At 45.6% G+C, this 20,211-nt stretch overlaps 1 pseudogene; it reads right to left on the bottom strand.

Moving 5' to 3' along the window:
• Nucleotides 1-1,767: 1,767 nt before the first annotated feature.
• LOC146171687 (uncharacterized) lies at nt 1,768-19,644 on the bottom strand (annotated as a pseudogene).
• Between the last annotated feature and the right edge of the window lie 567 nt (nt 19,645-20,211).

Here is a 20,211-nt window from a genome sequence, read left to right as displayed (position 1 = left end):
GATTTTTCGAAAGTAATGAAAAATTCTTCAAGATTGCTATTGATAATTTCGAAGTTCGCTCTTTTATAATCTGTGATTAGTTTCCATGATGGTGATCTTTTTTCTATTGATAATGATATGATTATGTGAAGAAGGCTATGATCACTGATCCCGGGTAGCAGATCTATAGTTGATACATTATCGGAGGTTGATGTGAGCAGGAGGTCTAGTGTATTTTGACCTCTAGTGGGCCATGATATCAATTGTTGAAGGTAATGGTCCAGCACTAGTTCGATGAATTGCCTGGATTCGTCTGTAGCACCTTTTGAGACAGACAGAAGAGACCAATTGATATTAGGGTAATTGAAGTCACCGAATAAAAAAATGGGTATGCGGGGAAATGTTGTTTCAATGTTGGTTAGCGCTTGGTGTAAGAACTCAGTGAAGTACGGGCATTTCTCCGGTGGCCGATAACATACGCCAAATATCGCCTTGGGAGGCGTGGTGCCTACGCGTACCCATGTAAGTTCTATGTTATCATCATGACGTATGAGTGAGGATGGCAGGCAGTTTTTAACTGCTACGAGAATTCCTCCTCCCCTCCGATGTTGCCTATCGCGTCGGTATAAAGTGTAATCTGTGTTACAGGAAAGGACTTCGCTGTCTCTAATGTTATCGTTTAGCCATGTCTCGGTTAACAGTATGATTTCAGCGTCGATATCTTCGATGAAGCTGAGAAGCTGGTCCCGTTTGGGCATGATACTTCGAATATTAGTGAACCCGATGTTAAGATTTGTGCACGATTGAGGCCGGTGGCGCGAAGAAACTATGGGATGCTGAGCGGAGCGTCATTTTTTGCTTTGTGAAGGGGTACCGTTGGCTCGCATGCTTGTGGGTGCGTTTTGAGCGCTTTCGACGACAGTGCTAGTAACAGGGTTATAGGCGTAGCATTTGTCGCCAACGTGTAGCTTGTCGAATCGAAGTTTGAACGGACATTTCTGTGGTTGGATAAACCGCAATAATTTTGATCGCGCGATCCTTGTGGCAGAAGCGAAGTCTTCTCTAATGCGTAGTCGGTGTCCTTCAGTTTCTTTCCACATGTCAGGATGCTTTCCTTGGTTTTGAAATGGGTGAATTTAACTGTTATTGGACGACACTTCGACTCCGCGAATCTGCCTATGCGATGCGCACGTTCAATTGTGCTAGGATCAAGGTGTAGTTCCAATTTGCCAGCACAGAGGGTCAGAACTTCTTGCTCGGAGTCTTTCCATGACTCGTCTTTCGTGTCGTTTATACCATGAAAAATAAGATTATTCCTACGTAGCCTGTTGTTTGTATCAGTGCTTGCAGCTTTGAGGACGGCAATATCTCTCTTAATCTGAGTGGTAACGCTTGGTTCAGAGCTGAATTGCGGGGATTGCTGGGTCGATTCCAATGCTACAACGCGGATGGTAATAGACTTGAGCATTTCGTCGTGAGAGGACTGTGCAGTTTTAATCTGTTCAAATTCGTGCATGATGGTCACCTGATTTTCCTGTAATTGTTTTATTGTTTCCATCAAGGCTTCTAATTCGGGTAGTCCGGGAGGGCCCGGGTTAAGCTCGACATCACCAGAAATCAACAGCATGAGATCACACAGTGCTGCGAGCATTTCTGCGCCGCAACATACACGAAAGAATCCTCGCCATTTCAAGCCGTCGGGGCACGACACCGCTATCAAGCAGTGGTTACTACTACGGTATTCTTTACAAGGGCTCAAATAACTAACCTGAAAGGTCAGAAGAGCGTTCAACATGGTTTGCTGAGCGGTGTCGTGCCCCGCTGGCTTGCATCGGTGGTCGGCTTAAGTAGAAAGCACTCGTCGGGTCCCGTGATTGGTAAGTGATTGATGAACGTTGCCAGGTGAGATAGGATCCGTGCGCCAAGTTTGGGATGCGGTGCCGGGGCACATGATCGGGTGCTGTCCAAGGAATCCAGTGAAAAAGTTCGGGAGCAGGAACGAAGCAGGAAGGCGCAGTTAGGTTCCAGGAAGGACATGTGGTGGCAGGCAGCCAGCATGACAGTGCCTGAAAGGTCAGAAGAGCGTTCAACATGGTTCGCTGAGCGGTGTCGTCTCTTGGACAGCTTGCCACAATCTGCTGTGATCTACGCAGTCAAACGCTTTCGCATAATCAATAAAGCAGAAGTACAGGGGTTTCTGGAACTCTCTTGCTTTTTTCATGATCCAGCGAAGGTTGGCAATTTGGTCTCTAGTTCCTCTGCCCTTGCGAAACCCAGCTTGCACGTCCGGAAGCTCCCGATCCACATACTGCTGCAGCCTACCTTGAAGGATTTTCAACATCACCTTGCTAGCATGCGAAATAAGCGCGATCTTGCGGTAGTTGGAACAATCTTTGGCACTGCCTTTCTTTGGAATGGGGATGTAAACTGACCTCCTCCAATCCTGTGGCCACTGCAGGGTTGTCCAAATCTTCGGACATAATGTATGCAGAATGTTAACAGCGTCATGGTTGAGGTTTTGAAGCAACTCAGCTGGAATGCCATCAATTCCGCTAGCTTTGTTCTTAGCAAGGCTGGCTAAGGCCCATTCAACTTCACTCTTCAGAATGCCCGGCTCGAGATCAGTAATCACAATCGTCTTATGTTGGGTTTTCAGACTGGCCATAGGGTTTTCTTGGCAGGAAATACTGGAGTGGGTTGCCATTACCTTCTCCAGTGAATCACATTTTGTCAGAACTCTCTGCCGTGACCTGTCTATCTTGGGTGGCCCTACACAGCAGAGCTCACGACTTCATCGAGTTTCGCAAGCCCCTCCGCCACGACAAGGCAGTGATCCATGAAGGGGGGTCCATACATAATTGTACGCAAATCAATACTTCTAAATAATTACGTTCCTCTGTAATCTTGCAATCAATTGATTACTTTATGCAAACAGCAACGTTTCTGCTAATTCAGTTAAATGTTTTTATTTTATTTATTTACTTCATTTTTCCTCTATTCCTCAATGTCGATGAAGGACATTATGTGAGGAGTGGGCTAACAAAACAATATTAATGCGGATACAGATGATCTTCGATGGCATATATGAGTGATTGATGATGGTTGCCACTTCGGATTGAAGCTCATTCCAGTCGTTGGCTGTTCTGAGGACTGTTGATATGTTACAGTGCGAGATTGCTCAGGGTAGACTGCATTTGGGTTGGAGTTGCGGGATATTCTATGAGCGCGTGTAATCGGAATAGCATCGTGGTCGAAGGTATGATAAAATCCGTGATACAGGGAAAGACAGGCAATTTTTCGACGATAGACTAGTGTGGGAAGATGAAGATTTTATTGTAGAAAGTGTGATAAGAGTAGTCAGAACAAATTAATCTTGCAGCACGGTTCAGGACAGATTCTAACGTGTTGATTAAAAGTAGCATAGAAGGGATCATGCGCAGCACATGAAAACATCTATTTTTGAACGAATAAAAGTTAGGTAAGGAAGAGTTTTTGCATCAGGAGACTATTGAAAGGTTACGCCGTAAATACCCTACAACTTGATTTGCTGAATTATTAACATAATATATGTGATGGGACCAGGTTAAATGTTAAGTGGACACCAAGGTATTTGTAGGTGTCAATAGTACTTTAGGATTAGAGGCAATTGTGTATTATTCTGGTGGCTACGCCGCTGATGGAAACAAGTTTCAGTGCTATATAGTGACATAAGCCAGGTTCCGCACCATATTCGTCAATGTGGACAAGATCTTATTGAATGGTGCTAATATCAGGATGCCGGGTATCCATCGGTTTCCAAATGGTACAAGATTTCCCACGGCCTGATGATCAGCTCTTTTGGGGTGAAAAGCTTGAGAAAAGGTGCCATGAACCAAAAATGTTGGTTAAAAAAAGGCCACATAATGGGCTTCTGCAGCACGAGCTGGACTTACGGTTGTCTGATGGTGGAACGAATCACTGGCTCACCGGTGCAACGTCGATAAATAATTATTACCAGGCATCAATTCGGCGCAGTAAGAACTACTGCTACGAAATGTCAGTGACGATGTGCTAACGTGAAATTTTTCGGCCGCAGGATGGTGCGCATGGCTGCCCGGCTTGTTGCGCTATAAGCAGTTATCTTTCTTGGTGCTATTGGCATCTGTGACGATTCCTCGATTGAAGCTCGTGTCTAGTGAAGGGTGATGTCAGCAGCTCCATCAGCTTTAGGCCGAAAAATTACAGGCCAATACTATGCTTTCAAACGAGAAGCTGCCTCTCTTGTTTTAAAGAAAACATCCGCACAGTTTTTATTTTCACTTTTTTGGAGACCTTCCCTGCAGTACCATTACACAGCGCCAACAACGAAGCGCAGCGAGAGGATCTTTGGTTCAGGCAGTTCAGGCTACGAGAGACGCCGTAGTGGAGGGCTGTGAAAAATTCTACCCCCCATCGGTTTCCTTATTGTGCACTGACATCGCACAGAACATCGGCGCCTTGCTTTTCGCCTCCATCGATAGCGGGCGCAGGTGTCGGGTTAGATGCCACATTCCTCGGTCGACCGCCCTGACCGCTGAGCCACCGCGGCGGGTCAGAGAGGAACATCGGAGCAGATACGAGCCAGCCAGTGAGCAAGGTGTTCGTGTATTATCGCGCTACGGGAGACCTGCGCTGCCCATGGGACGCCACAAAAACGATGCTAAAAAGCGTCCTCTTTGCTGGGTAGTACAAATCGCCGCCATCTGCATCCGAATGCATGCAGTCAGTATGGATCCACTGCTTTAATCTGTGTTGTGTACGAATTACAAAGGAGGCGCTGAAAATGCTTTCACGGTTGTCACGATTTGTAAAAAGCAATAAATAAACCAATGTCAGGCATCATCTGACATGCATAAATCGGAGAGCAGTCGATACAGCCTGGCGGGTGCAGCGCGAATTCGTGGAGCTTTTTACACGATTTACATGCAACTAAGCTTTAGCATGTGAATACACGAAACCGCAACAGGTGTAGGCAGCGTGAATAACCCTTCTGAGGGACAGTGCTTCCGACAGGCACCTTGCGCAGGCCGTGCATGGGCAGCTGGGGTTGCGTTCAATGCATGCTTGTCCCTGAGCTGATAAGTCGCGCTCGTAATGCTGAGTCCACGTACTGGAAAGTCACACAGAAGGTTGAAGCTGGGACTGTGGAAACGTTCGAACTTTGCCTTGGAAGGAGTTTCGATGTTCGTCGTTATGTACAGACACCATTGAAGGCACGGTGATCTCGTTCTCAACTGCCAATAGCCTTACGTGCTTGCAGCTTGCTAGTCAGAGCTTCTGCCTGTTAGCGCAGTGGGATATCGCACATTAGAAGCGCACTGCGTGCCAGCTCAACAACACGCGGTGCATAATGACTGAAATGCTATTGTCGCGGCTGCTTAGTAATCAGCGCCAAATGTCATCTATTGCTGAAAGTTTCCTCTTGAAAGTAGATGGCTCTTTTCATTGAGATATATAACCGACGCTTTAAGTGAGCGCTAGTTTGCCATCCTTACCTTTAGTTGCCTGACGGGCGTGCAATTTTTATACTTGTGCAAAATAAGAGCGCACATAGCTGGCTGTACTCTATATATAATTCAGCTTGAGCCGGCAGAGCGGCCAGTGTAGAGCGAAAGGCGTTTCTCTTGAACCAGAGCATGTATGCACCTGATCGTCTGGGCCGTACCAACCACACCATAGCCCCGTTTCATACGGCTATGAAAGAGAACAGTAGAGTCGAACAAAGAAATTGTTAACTTGTCCTTGGCACCCTACGACGCAAGCGGCCATATAGCGGCGGTGACTATGTTTCGAGGTGGAAGGGTACACGGCATGATGGATGCCGCATGCTTTGAACATTTCGCCAAAAGCCAGCCGCAGCGTTTTTTTTTTTTTAATGTTAGGCTACTGCCAGTTAACAATGATGTCCATGATACATGACGAGACTTTTCACGCTCGCCAAGGGTCAGAAAGAAGCGCGTGAGCATCATAACGTTTTTATTTTTTCTCTTCTCGCCGTACCGGGTTTGTCCACATCATTGTGTCAGTAAAGAGACATTAATGTGAGAGGTGCTAGATTTTGTTTCTAGAGCTTGGCATACTGCTTCAGGTACAAAAGCGCATAGAAATATCTGGTAAAATATATTGTATTGCGAATGATCCTGAGCCAAGTAACAACAAGTGACCTGACAATCGTGGAAGCGTGTACAACTTTCGAGTTGATTTATTAATATGGTTACGGTAACATGCAGCAAGAGTGGTGGCTAAGTACAGCCTTTACATGACATAATCAAGAGCCTTCTTCATGCTTATTGGGATATCAGTGTGCCAGGGCGGCTCAGTAGTGCATGAGCATATTCAAAGGTCGTAAACCCCTAGAATCCCAACGATTAATATCGTCTGCTTGAATTGTTCATATGCGCGCTTGAAACTCAGCATATTAGTTCAGCCAAGTGACAACTTTTGATCGCGCAGGGTTGGTCCGCTGAGAGGAGCTGTGGATTTGCATATTCCAGCACTATCCTAACCGCGTTATCTAGGATAAGAAATTCTCGAACAGCAGCGCTCTCCTCAGACTTCAATCAAATATCTGTATCAACTGTAAGTGAAATACGAACAAAGGCGAGGATCATAATGGATATTTTTCCTTGACAGAGAAAAGAGGCAAATGCTGGGAGCGAGAATATTCAAGCATGTATAGGCCACGTATAGTTGCAAAGGTGTGCCTTAATGTAAATTATAGATCCTACACTGACATTCCTTCGAAGCAAATACAAAACGGTTATGCAGCCAATCAAAATACTTTGCAGATTCATCTGAAGATATATCCAGTTACTCTCGATGGATTAAGTTAAAGTGCATTTATTTACACGGCATGTGAGAGGAAATGTAAACTGTCAGGCGTGCACCCGCTGACATTGTACCAGACATCTCGCATTGTACCATCCCTGCTTGTTTCTGTCATTTTGCATGGGAAGCATACTGCGATTACTGCGGCTTCTACACGAACAGCAACTGCAGCCTTGGTACCCAGACTGACAAACTACACGAGGTAAGCTTCTTTAGCGCGCCTGCCATATTTGAGTTTTTGCTGACTCGCTTGTGATGGCAAACGTTTGCCCCCCCCCCCCCCCCCTCCCTCTTCACGTTGAGCGATATCACAAATACGGCCTTGCTGTTACGTCAACGTTATTTGTTTTAATAAACACAGCTTCGCTATTTGTGCCTGCATTAGCGTTTGGGCCTCAGTGACAAACCTTATTTTCTTCTGAGAACGATACAACGGTGAATAGAATTTTTCTTCGGGAATTGACCTCACATACCACAGCTTTCATAATCTAGTAAAGGCCATTAAATGAAGTATAATCATCACTTCACTAGAAACTGTTGGGGCAAATTGCTCGCAATAAAGTGTAAGGGGGCTGATACGATGATGGTATCATCGTTTAACCAGGTCTATGTTATCATGCTCGTTGTTTCACATGTTGTAAGTATGTGCTTACATTCGTCTATAAAGCCTCACTTTATTTCCCCTCAAGTACACTTGTTGCGATACTCTACCATCTCAGGTGGTGTGGCACACAATATAAGGCGTTGGTGCTGAAGATCGCAACCGACAAAGAAGAAAAAAAAACCCAATTGGCTGTCGTAGTTATACACCTTAAAAAGTTGGTTATGAGCAGCAGGTGCAATCTAAGCCATACGAAGGTCCCGAAACTGGAAGCTCTAAGAATCATAAATAACTGAATCTCTAGTTGTGATTGAAGCCGCTATTATAAATCTCATCCCTACTATTGAACGATATTGTGATTAAGGAGTTAGTTTCCATGGTTTATATAAACCTTACAGAACGCGCTCAGGCGTGACGCTTTACAGCAACACGAAGTGCTTAAACGCTCAGGGAGTTTTCTGACGTTCTCTGTCCGAGCTACGCGGTTGTATCTCGGACAGAATAAAACGGATAGAATTCTCAATAGGTTCGTGAGAACTGGTTTGTCTACATAAGCTGAGCTTCAATGTGGTTAGGCATAGAGAACGAGCCATTTGCATCATGCTTATTGATTACTTGTGATAAACTACTGACATATGACCTTCACTTTCATCACTCTTTGACAAGGTTGCTGACAGAGGACCTTGCTGACGTGGAGATTGTCGTTGAAAGTGACCGATTTCCCGACACCCGGATGTCAATCAAGGTCCACCGGTTGATCTTACCACTGCAAAACGAAGTGTTCAGGGCCATGTTTTACGGAGACTTCGCCAAGGAGCAACGTGTGGTCATTACCGAATTACACCCGGAGGGAGTTATCGGTCTTATCCGGTGAGTGCACTCAACCAGTTTGTACAGCCTATTCATTGTTTTCTCAATTGCCCCTGCGCAGTTGTTTTCAGGAATAAACTATTCCAATGATTCGGGACCAGGCAAACATATCCTCGCTGCTGCTCATAGTGGTTAGCTCTTATATGAAATTGATCACACCGTTATCTGCAATAGCTTACCGCATCCGGCCTTTCATGAGCACGAGATGACTCGCGCAATAAATCGCGAAATGGTGGGAGTGGCAAATTACATTTTTGACGGTGTCTTGGATGGTTGAGGTATTCAAGGCCAAATGTCAAGATAATCAATATGTGTATTACTGCGCATGTTCCGAGATCTTGGTTCGCTCACCTCTGTCTGCATGCGTTTTTTGCGTTTGGGTATGGGCTTTGTGAAGATGAGAAGACGTGCGTTGTAGGCTTAATTTAGTAAAGACTTTTGTTGTGAAATTTATATTGATAGCATGTCACGTAATATAGCCGAAGCTACTCGGTACATTTGCAGATTTAAGATGTTGATACAAAAAAAAATATCAAATTGGCTCCAGCGGGCGCTGAGGTCGTTGGGCGACATGTGACGGAAGCTGACGAATTTCAGTTTTTCTTCCTGGGATATATTGCAACCATTCTGTATCTTTCTGGTGCCTTCACACCCCAACTGATTGTTGCGAAAATGGCGCAGGTCGCTGTCTTTCTTTAAAAAAAAATATGTATAGTGATGGCGGAGGCTTGATCTTGTATGTGTTGGGACGTGAAAAACATCTACGCGTAACTTCCGCGAAAAAAGTTTAACTAGTTTATTGTAATTCCTCGCCAAACAGGACGCATTTTAGGTGATATACTGTATTCCTGATATTATTAGTCGCCTGTACGAAACAGGTTTATATAAAGTGTTTAAAAAGAAGAGAGAAAAACACTTTATTCAAGAGCGCAAATTAAGCACTCAACATATCCTTCGCCTGGTTAACAAAGGCAAGCTGGTCTTCCATCTGTGCCGATGAGAACCAGGCACTCCAGGAGAGAGGAGAAGGGAAGGGGTTGTAGTGACTGGACTGGGCGACTGGACAGGAGTAGAGGCAGTATTCAAGACTGGCATACAGCGCAGGACAGATGGAATAGGAAGGGTCTGAACGAAGATGGAAATGGAATTGTCGGGAAGGTTTCATAAGAGTGTTCATTTGAATCCTATCAAGTATATGTGCTTGAGCAACGTTGAGATGCCGAAGGGGGCGGGGTACGTGCTTAAATGACGTTTTTAATTGGCGGTAGTGTTCCTTAATTGTGAGTTTAGAGGCCAACGCGTCATCCCATGTGGCAGGGCTTGACCAAGGGATCACAGGCGCACGCATGCGAATATCGCGGGCTAGCTGATAAGCCAGCTCATTTCCTGTGATCCCTGCATGGCCAGGGACCCACCCTATCGTGACTGGCGATGGAGCCAAAGAACGCAAGGCGTGGTGTAATGCCGTTTCTAGGTCAGAAGGAATTAGCCGACGCTGCAGCAACCGAATAGCCGCCATTGAGTCAGTGTAAATGGTGTACGAAGAAGTGCGAGGAAGTTCAGAGAAGGACATGATGGCATGAATGATAGGCACAATCTCTAGAGTAGCGGTGGGAGGAGGATTGCTGTATGGGCCGCATGTATGAAGGGAAGGGTCCGCCTCCTAAGGGGTGAAGATTACATATGCCGCAGAACCTGCGTCCAATATGGTGGCGTCTGTAATGCTACTGTCTGTGTTGATAAGGGAGGACTATGGTGAGCTGCCTGAGCTTCCCTGCGACCATTATTCATGCCAGGGGCCATATGACGGGGTAGAGGGGCGAAGCGCATATTAGCGGGAAGGGGTGCAGATGATTCTTCGATAGGCAGGTCGATAGGAGGCAGATTTGCTTTCTCTAGGAGCCTGCGACCCTGCAAAGTGCCAGACAGTCGAGCCAGCTACTTATCTCTGTGGAGAACGAGTAATGTGGGGAGGAGAAGAAAAAATCCGGTGTCGTAGAGCCTCTTGCTTGAAGTGTGTACAGGGAGGTTAAGGGGTGCTTTATAGAGGCTGTTGAGCGCTGATGAAGCTTTTATAGTTTGGTGTTGTCCATCAGAGGAGAAACCACCGCGAAGCGTAGCGATTGGGGGACGATCGTAATGAGCATTCAATGATGGCCTGGCTGATTAGGGCCGAAAAGGCACAGCGACGACTTCTGGTCTTTTGGATGTGGTAAATGCCTTAGTATTGGAGCCATCACGGTCAACGAAACTTCGGACGCCGTGGTAATGGGTTTGTCTGTCCACAGGTGCGTCTCTTGGCTATGGCTGCAGAGAAAGGTTTCTACTGCGCTGGGAAGGCTGCTGCGGCTCACGATGGGGTCGGCCAATTAGGTGGCAATCGCCACCATGGAAATTCGTATATTCGAAGTGAATTTGTTGCCTTTTTTGTGTTTTACACTTTGGGGAGATGGTTGCGTACCTTTCAAGCATTAGAGAGGCATGTTACGTGTTGTGAACGAATTATATTGCATGGATATATTTATTGGGTTTTTCAGGATGTGGGCTTATGGGCGGGTACAACCGAGGCTCAGAGTCGGAGCTCTGCGGGCTTGGTTTAGATGTTCTCCCTCTTCGGAAATGCCGAGAAGAGAACCTTTTCTTTTTCGTCGGATCCCCCTGGCATCTCTCCTGCAAATATCGTAAACTTTCCGTGCATAAAGTCTTCAGTTCGTTCTCGTAACCACCGCATTCAAGTCTCCGCTATATCGTATCTGACGGGACGCTTCTGGCGAAGGCAACTTCTGTGGCGCATTCACTAACCCTGAGTGTGCTAACCCTAGATACTGAGGTTTTAAGCACCGATTCACATCCCGGATCATCACTCAACTGGTGGCTTCTTTCACTTGTCATAGAACCTGCGCTCGTGACATCAAACGTCACATTGCACTAGGCCATACAATACCATCTCGAGCTTTGCACCCAGAAAAAGAGGCGAGATTGTAAATTGCTGGAAAAGTTGGTTCTTGATGCTTACAAAGATTTAACCATTGAAGAAAGACGCCGGACAAGAGCGGGTGCACGCATACGATACCGATGAACTTGCAACTTCTAGTTCAGCTGTAAGTCCAGCAATGCTGTGCGTACCTGCTCCTTTAGGCCTGCGTCTCTCTTTGATGTTGCATTTTGGTAAGAAGGGCCATGCAGAAGCCCCACAGAAGACCACAAATAAAATAACGAAAGGATATACGTACTATAACACAAACAGAATGCGACTTTTTGTTATGTTTTAAACATAAATATCTTCTAAAGTTCATGTAAGCCTTCATATCTGCACCCGGCCATGTTTTTGAATGCACAGTTTAGTGATAACGTAAAGCAGCTTTCAAGTTGAAGAAAGCTTTAGAAGGGTTGGTTGGTTTTAGTTTCACAGATCGAATTTCAATGCAGATGTTTGCCTCAAAATTTCTCTACAGTAAAATTCTGATGGATCTGTTGAGACTTAGCAGTTAAAGCTGAGTTTACAAACCACATTTTCTTGCCAGTGTGTAAAATTTATAGTATCTTACATGCCTTCAGGGGGACCTAGTGTAAGGGGTGTGAAATAAAGATATGCATAACAGCGCCAGAAACAGCAGCAAAAAGTACCAATACTAAAGAATAGAGTTAAAGAACAGCAATATATTGCGTTCATTCTTAACGCAACAAAACAGAAGGAACAACGGAGTAGGGAAAATAGATTTAAATAAACGGAACATACATAAAAGTCATAAAAGTAGCCAAGGGGATAAAGTACGTGCACCAACTACAGAAATGAAAACACTGCCAAGGAAGGCATCGCATGAGGTAAAGAAAGGAAAAAAACAAACGTTCTGACACCAGGATAATCGAACTTCGTAAGGTTTGTGAAATGTTTGACTAGATGATCGTGGAAATTTTCGTGGTTGCGCATCAAGGCGATGGGAACAGAAAGGTCGTCACACAGGCATGTGGGAGTGCGGATAAATTAAAGGCTGAGTGCTGCCATGACTACGTGCAAAACTGAAGTTAGTATATGATCTGCATGACGATTAAGAGGTCTTTGAAGTTCGATAACGGTGAGAGAGAGCACTGAGAAGTAGAGAAAGAAGGGTAATATCGCGACGCAGCCTTAAGGAAGGAAGGGGGGGAGGGGGGCAAGAATTCCTGCTTTAATAATGCTACGCCTAAATGGTAGCTATAGTTTCGTGAAATGAAATGACTGGCCTTGTTTTGAATTGATACATGTGCACCAACAAGGTATTATTTTATGGGAAGGCCTAATCGACGAAATGTATTCTAGTTGAGAGTGAATTTTAAATAGGCTTGTTTACGCCCTTTAGGAGGAGCACAATGTAGGCTGCGGCGCAGAAAGCCTAATAATCGTGAAGAATCAGTTGAAATGGTAGTTAGGTGATCACCTCACGAGAGATTTGTTGTTAGGTGACCGCCTAGATATCTATGTGTTGAAGATTTTGCCTTGCCATTAGAGATGGCTTAGTACACCGGTGACATGAAAGGTGTAAAAAAGTAAGCTAAAAGAAGAGGTTCGTTCACCCGCCCACCCATTCCTCTAAGTATTTTACGTTACTTTTGGACTATGTGAAAAAAATAGTGGCACGCTTTGCCTTAAGAGTAAATGCGTCTTTAACACCCCCTTTACACTCCGCGAATTGCCTCAAATTTTGTGTGAAAAATTGGTGTAGAGAAATCAAGAGTGCAGTATTTGCCACACTTCTCGGTGATATACCTAAAACGCCAATGGAGGAATGCGGGAGCTGAAGATAAAGCCACGAAGATGTGACGCAGGGGAGAGCTGCGAAAAAAAAATTAGAGGGAGACTTAAGGTCCGCTGTTAAGGGTATGAGGCATAGCAAACACTGAAGAAGGGCGTTTTTGTTCCCTCTTATTTTATTTCTTTCATGTTTTTCTCTTATAGCCTGCCGGCGAGAACGTCACTGGTAAGCTCGGACGTCACTTCCTGAAACTTGATGCGTCCCAGTGCGCGTTCAGCGGAGCGCGCTGATTGCATTCGTTGCAACGCCGGGGGACTTCGCCGGTAAAGTTATGGTGCAATAGCGCTTTACAAATAACAGTTTTTTTTGTTATATATTTGTAGCTTCATATTTTTTTCTCTATTTTTACCCACTGACACTTAGCAACAGCAAATATTGCCTTTCAATTCTGAGCATTCTGACACCCAGGCAGCACGGATGTGGGGCTCCAGTGGGCCCCATGTAGGCAAGTAGGGATGGGCCAACCATCGTAATACCTGCCTCGGTCCCCGATGGGGCAAATGTGGGCAAGCCCCATTTGGGCTTGCACCGGATTCTACTAGATGGCCTTATTTAAAATCCTGTATAAATTTCATAACGAGATTAGGTATACCGATTTATTGTACAGACTGCACCCGCATGAAACCGGGCGGAGCTTTGATTCCGGAAGTTCCTGTATGGTCGGTGACCCTCGTTTGAGAGCAAACATTGGCGCCTGGCTTGAAAAAATACACAGAGCTATAAAATAACACGACTAGATTTGAAAATTGAAAAAAAAAACATGATTCCTTTAGTAGAAAAGGCCCTGACACATGACAATGGATAGCGGCTCTACATTCACTCGGCCATCCATAATGCGTCACCTCACTTCTTCGGGTTGACAAGAGGCTCCTGACTAGTCAGACTAGAGCTAAAGTTTTTCAGAGTCGCTCCAGCAATGCATAAGGTCAAATGGTTGTCCGTATCACTACACTGCTAGATCTCCATAACCTAAGTCCACTATAGACAGCCCAACCTACCAAGTCACAGAAGCCACATATTTTCGAGAACTTCAGGACGAAGTTCTGGAGTCGAATTCCGGCCGCAATGCGCTACAGGCGAAAACCAACAACTGTGTGATGTGTAACGCCAGTGCAGGTAAAATAAACCCAGCCAGTGAATTAAAACCGAGAGCTAGGCGACTTTGTCAACCTCGTTTCAAACCTGCACATATTCCTTACACCATGACACGGTTCAGGCCTGTACTATATGAGTGCAACAATTATTGCGCCTTTCTTCATAACAACGGGCCTTTTTCCGTAAGCTTATTCACTGAGCTATGCAGAATTTTAGTTGGTGTCGTCTGTACGATTTAGTGTACCGAAGCGATTCAATCTATGAGGGAAGCCGTATTGGAAGGATTCGGGAATTTCGACCACCTGAGGTTCTCTAAAGCGCTCTTACATAGCACAGTACACGAACGCCTTGCTTTTGGCCTCTATAGAAACACGGCCGCCGGGATTCACTCGCGCGTTCTTGTGTTCAGCACTTGAGGGCTATGATAAGTGAGAAATGACTGCAAAAGATTGCTTTTATATGAGAGAGGTTACCTTGAGTACTTCAAGGTGCGGACACTTCTCCGATGCGTACTCAATGTCCGTGACTTCTGCGTGGCAGATTTGTTCGGATTCGGAAATCTTTGCCGCAAACCCCATTGTGAGGCCAGTCAACATGGGGAAGTTAGTGAGACCACGGCAACACATTGGTCTCTCTAATGGCAGGAAGGCTCCCTGGACGAAGGCAGAGTCGATGCGGCTTATCTGCGCAAGAATGAGGCAAACAATGAGCTTAATAATAGCTTTGAGTTTTTCAAATGAAACATTAACGAAGGCTTGTTGATGCTTTGTGTCAAGTACTCAGTGTCGACAGACTCGTGTGGCCGTATTCGAACGATGACGTGTGGTCAAGGCTCAAGGTCACATTTCTAAATTTGTCTTTTAATTGATTGACACTGTCTTTTCTTCCGACCTCATGAACTCCTAGTGCCATCACTCTTCGGGATAAGTTCAAAATACATCATCATCATCATCATCGGCCTGACTATACCCGCTGCAGGGCGAAGGCCTCTCCCATATTTCTCCAATTAACCCGGTTCTGTGCTAGCTGCATCCACTTGACCCCTGCGAACTTCTTAACCTCATCCGAAAACCTAACTTTCTGCCGCCGCCTGCTACGCTTTCCTTCCCTTGGTATCCAGTTTGTTACCCTCAGCGACCATCGGTTATCCTCTCATCGCACTACATGTCCTGACCATGCCCATTTCTTCTTAATTTCCACTAGAATGTCAGTAACTTGAGTTATTTCTCTGACCCACTCTGCACGCTTCCTGTCTCTTAATGTTACCCCTACCATTTTTCGTTCCATAGCCCTCTGAGTTGTCCTAAACTTAAGTAGAACTGCCTTGGTTAGTCACGACTTTTCAGCCCCACAGGTGAGTACAGGTAAGATGCAACTGTTGTATACTTTCCTCTTGAGCGATACCGGTAAGCTGCTAGTCATAATCTGCGAGGGCTTACCAAATGCGCTTTATCCCAATCTTATTATTCTTGTTATTTCCTTGTCATGGTCCGGATCTGCGGTTACTACCTGTCCTAAGAAAACATATTCGCCTACTACTTCCAGTGCTTTGCTACCTAACGTAAACTGCTGTTCCTCCCCGAGGCTGTTGAACATTACCTTAATCTTCTGCATATTGATGTTTAATCCTACCTTTCTACTTTTTCTGCCTAGGTAATCAATCATTATTTGCAGTTCATCCCCCGAGTTACTTAGCAAGGCAATGTCATCAGGAAATCTCAGATTACTGAGGTATTCTCCATATACCCTTATCCCTAACTTCTCCCATTCCAAGTCTCTGAATACTTCCTCTAAGCAAGCTGTGAATAGTACTGGAGAGATCGTGTCTCCTTGCCTAACACCTTCTTTATGGGGAATTTTGTTACTTTTTTATGGAGAACAAATGGTTGCTGTGCAGCCACTATATATATATATATATTCCAGAAATTTCACGTACGGCTCGTCTACCCCCTGATTTCGCAATGCATGCATCACCGCCGAGGCTTCAACTGAGTCAAATGCTTTTTCGTAATCAATGAATGCTATGTATAAGGGCTGGTTATATATATTCCGAGCATTTTTCTATCACCTGGTTGATGGTATGGATATGATCAATAGTAGAGTACCGTTTCCGAAAACCTGCTTGACCCTTTGCTTGATTGCAGTCTAAGGTTCTCCTGAATCGATTAGCGATTACCTTAGTAAATACCTTATGCGTAACAGGCAGTAAACTTATTGGTCTGTAATTTTTAAGGTCCTTACAGTCCCCTTTCTTATGAATGAGGATAATGTTTACATTTTTCCACGGTTCCGGTACCGTTGATGACACCAGGCACTGCGTATACAGGGTGGCCAGTTTTTCTAGCACGATATCCCCCCGTTTTTTAACAAATCTGTAGTTATCTGATCCTCTCCAGCTGATTTCCACCTTTTCATAGTTTCTCATGCTTTCTTGACCTCGTCCTTCATCGCTGGTGGAACGTCTGACTGTTTTTCCCTGCCGCCAATCTCATTACGGTCCTGACTCCTTTGGCTACTCTAGTATAGAACTCCTCGGCTACTTTGACTACCTTTTCCATATTCGTGATGAAGTGGCCCGCCTTGTCCCTTATCGCATACATCTGGTTATTGCCGATGCCCAATTTCTTTTTTACCGCTTTAAGCCTTTCCCCGTTCTTTACAGCATGCTCAATTTTCTCTATGTTATACTTCCTTATATCGGCCGCCTTGCACTTGTTGATCAACTTTGATATCTCGGCCAATTCTATCTGATCTGTTGGATTGCAAGCTTTCATACTCTCGCGTTTCTTAATCAAATCTTTCGTATCCTTAGACAGCTTACCGGTATCCTTCCTAACTATTCTACCGCCTACTTCTACAGCGGACTCAGTAATGATGTCTCTGAAATTATTGTTCATTGCTTCTAGGGTAATGTTGCCATCATCGGTTAGAGTTCAACATCTATTCTGTAGCGAGATACTGAACTCTTCTGCCCTCCCCCTCACCGCTAATTCATTGATGGGTTTCTTTCTTACTAATCTGTTGCGTTCCTTCTTCAGATTTAGGCTAATGCGGGACCTCGCCACCCTGTGGTCACTGCATCGCACTTTCCCGATTACCTCTCCGTCCTGCATAATGGCGCGGGTTGAACACAGTATGAAGTCAATTTCATTTTTAGTCTCCCCGTTCGGACTTTTCCATGTCCCTTTCCGGTTCTTCCTTTTGCTGAAGGAAGTATTCATGATCCTTAAGTTATTGCGCTCTGCAAACTCAACTAAAACATCCCCCCTGTTATTCCTGAAGCCAATGCCATAGTTCTATGCCAATGCCTGCTAATGTCTCCTGTCTGCTTTTTCTCTATACCTTGGCATTGACGTCGCCCATTAGTACAGTAGACTGCGTCTTTACTTTTCGCATTACCGTTTCTACACCTTCGTAGAAGCTTTCAACTGCTTGGTCATCATAACTACATGTGGGTGCATAGGCCTGTACAACCTTCAGTTTATACCGCTTATTAGACCTAATTACGATGCCTGCCACCCTCTCATTAATACTATAGAATTCATCTATATTACCCGCTATATATAGTTATTGACAAGGAAACCTATTTCTAGTCCTCGCCTCTCCGCTAAACCTCGATAACACAGTACATGCCCATCCTTCAGTACAGTATATGCCTCATTCGACCTCCTAATCTCACTAGGCCCTATGACATCCCATTTCATGCCCTCTAGTTCCTCTAACGGAACTGCTAAACTAGCTTCACTAGCTAAGGTTCCAGCGATAAACGTTGCCAGGGTCAGTTTCCAATGGCGACCTGTCCAGCGAAGCCAGAAATTCTTTGCACCTCCTGCTGCGTCACAGGTCTGACCGCCGCCATGGTCAGTAGTTCCGGGGGCTGGGGTTTTATGGAGCTAATCATGAGAGGTTGCAGGCAATTACTGCACCAGGGTGGCCAACTCCTGTTCTGGTGAGGGAGTGCGTTGCCGGAGGTGTTGCCGGCATCAGGTCGCACCCAAAACCGGTTTATGCAATTCCATCAACACGCAGATTTATTTTCTGGTGGAGAATTGCGCGGCACTGGGAATTGAACCCCGGTCCTCTTGCATGCGAGGCGGATGTTCTACCTTTACGCCACCGCTGTACCTTCAAAATACATCAGGGGCATTTAAGCTCCACCTGATTGATATAACGCTATAGAAACCTTTGGTACTGTCAGGTGCATCCGCACTGAGAAATCAAACGAAGACGCGCAGTTTATACCGCGGTTCGCCTACGAAGAAAGAACGATCAGTCCAGAAAGAGGCTCTGCTCCCGGACGCAGGCTCTGCATGCATTTAGAAAACTGCACACTGCTCGCACGTCCGTATATGGAACGTGCATCATTAAATCGAGTGGCAAGTTCTTGGGCCCCTCCGTGCCGGCGCCACTATGCCACGTCAAGCAAGCACGTGCATGATATGAATCGGCAAATTACATTTTGCTACTTGCCGAATAATAATTCCGTAATTACAACTATGACTCTATACATACTCATTATCATACACTGGTAAGGTACCAATTTGAGTGAGACACACAATACTGGAATATCAACTGCAGCTTGCACAGAAGGTGTACAAGATTCGTGGGTCGTTGGTTCCAATCCGAAAAAGTACTGAAATTTGGATCGATGTAAAACCAATTGCTTATCCTGTCGGAATTGTTCCGCCCTGAAACTCACATCGTATGTCCGGTGTTAGATTATTTTCTCTCCAGGCGTCTACCTGTGACGTGAGCTTCTCGACACAGCGCCGATACTGCCTTCCCCGGTAAATGGCGGTCGTAGAGCTATCGCTTTAAATAAATAATCAGTGACTCTTATATTCGCGTCCTTTCAACAACCTGGCCACGCAACCGCTGACTCAACGCAGGAGTGGCGCGTGGGTAACGTGTAAGAACTGCATGGCATCACTTACTTTGGGGCAACACTGTCTCCCCGGCCATTAGTAAACTGCTCGTACAGCTGATCCCAGCGCTGCCCTCCAGCTTTCTTAGTTCAGACGACGGCAGCAACGGTGTTGTGCTGTCCCTGTATGGTTCATCCAGATCCACAGCATGGACGCACAGGCCGTAGGGCATAGCGAGAACTTTGTCATTTGGGAACATGTCAATTAAAGGGTAGATTAGGTTTCTGTTGTGAACGACGCAAATCTCGCTTGCGCTTCGTAGCAGTTCTCTTGCGGAAGCTTCAAACAAGAGTGAAGATACGAATGCCCTACATCCGGCGAATAAAGCTCCCTCTATCCTTGTATCGAGCACGAAATCGGTCGACAAGATCAGACCCCCGTGGTTCCTAACCAGTAGGCACCCATTGTCGTCGCCGGTGGACAAACCGTCGGGAAGCGGTACGTTCGTCGGCTATTGTGTCTCCAGCTTCAACACAATAGGGTCCTCGGCGATGAGGATAGACCACGGATCTGTGAACTTTCCGATTCTTTCCATGGTGATGGCTTTTCCCTCCGGTAAATGGAAAGTCCTGAAAGGCATGATCGTTCAGCTGGGTTAAAGGAAGACCTTGTGTTTCACTATCTGATCGTCTGGTCTGATATGTGACGTCATCATTCATATTATGAGTTTGCGTCATTATCAAAAGTGTCTGTATCTCACCGTCTTCGGGTCATCTGATTGGCAGAAACACCGAGACCGGATGTCGGTTTTGTCGCTACAAGTTCCAGTTGGTGCGTTTCCACCAACCGAATGACTCGACTTCAGGGGCGTAGCGACACTTACGATGTCAAAGCAAACTCGCACTACAGGCCCTCACCCTCTTTACAAACAAAAGGGGGCGCTCGGCAAGGTTATCAGACGCCATGACAAAGAAATGAAACAGAATGGTGCGGTATAGCAGAGGGCGCCAAAGAAGACGCTCGATTTGACTAGCAGTATTTGCGGGAGTATCGATTTGAGTGGCAGTGCATGCGAGAATGTAGCCTGCGAGTGTGTCAGTCTACACAATGAATTTTCCATTTGGAGAAGCACCATGAGGATAATGAGACTTTCGTGGTGTTT

This window comes from Amblyomma maculatum, unplaced genomic scaffold (genome assembly GCF_055883805.1).
Source record: "Amblyomma maculatum isolate TAMU_Amacu unplaced genomic scaffold, ASM5588380v1 scaffold_18, whole genome shotgun sequence".
Lineage (NCBI taxonomy): Eukaryota > Metazoa > Arthropoda > Arachnida > Ixodida > Ixodidae > Amblyomma > Amblyomma maculatum.
This window is presented reverse-complemented; position numbering and strand designations above follow the sequence as displayed.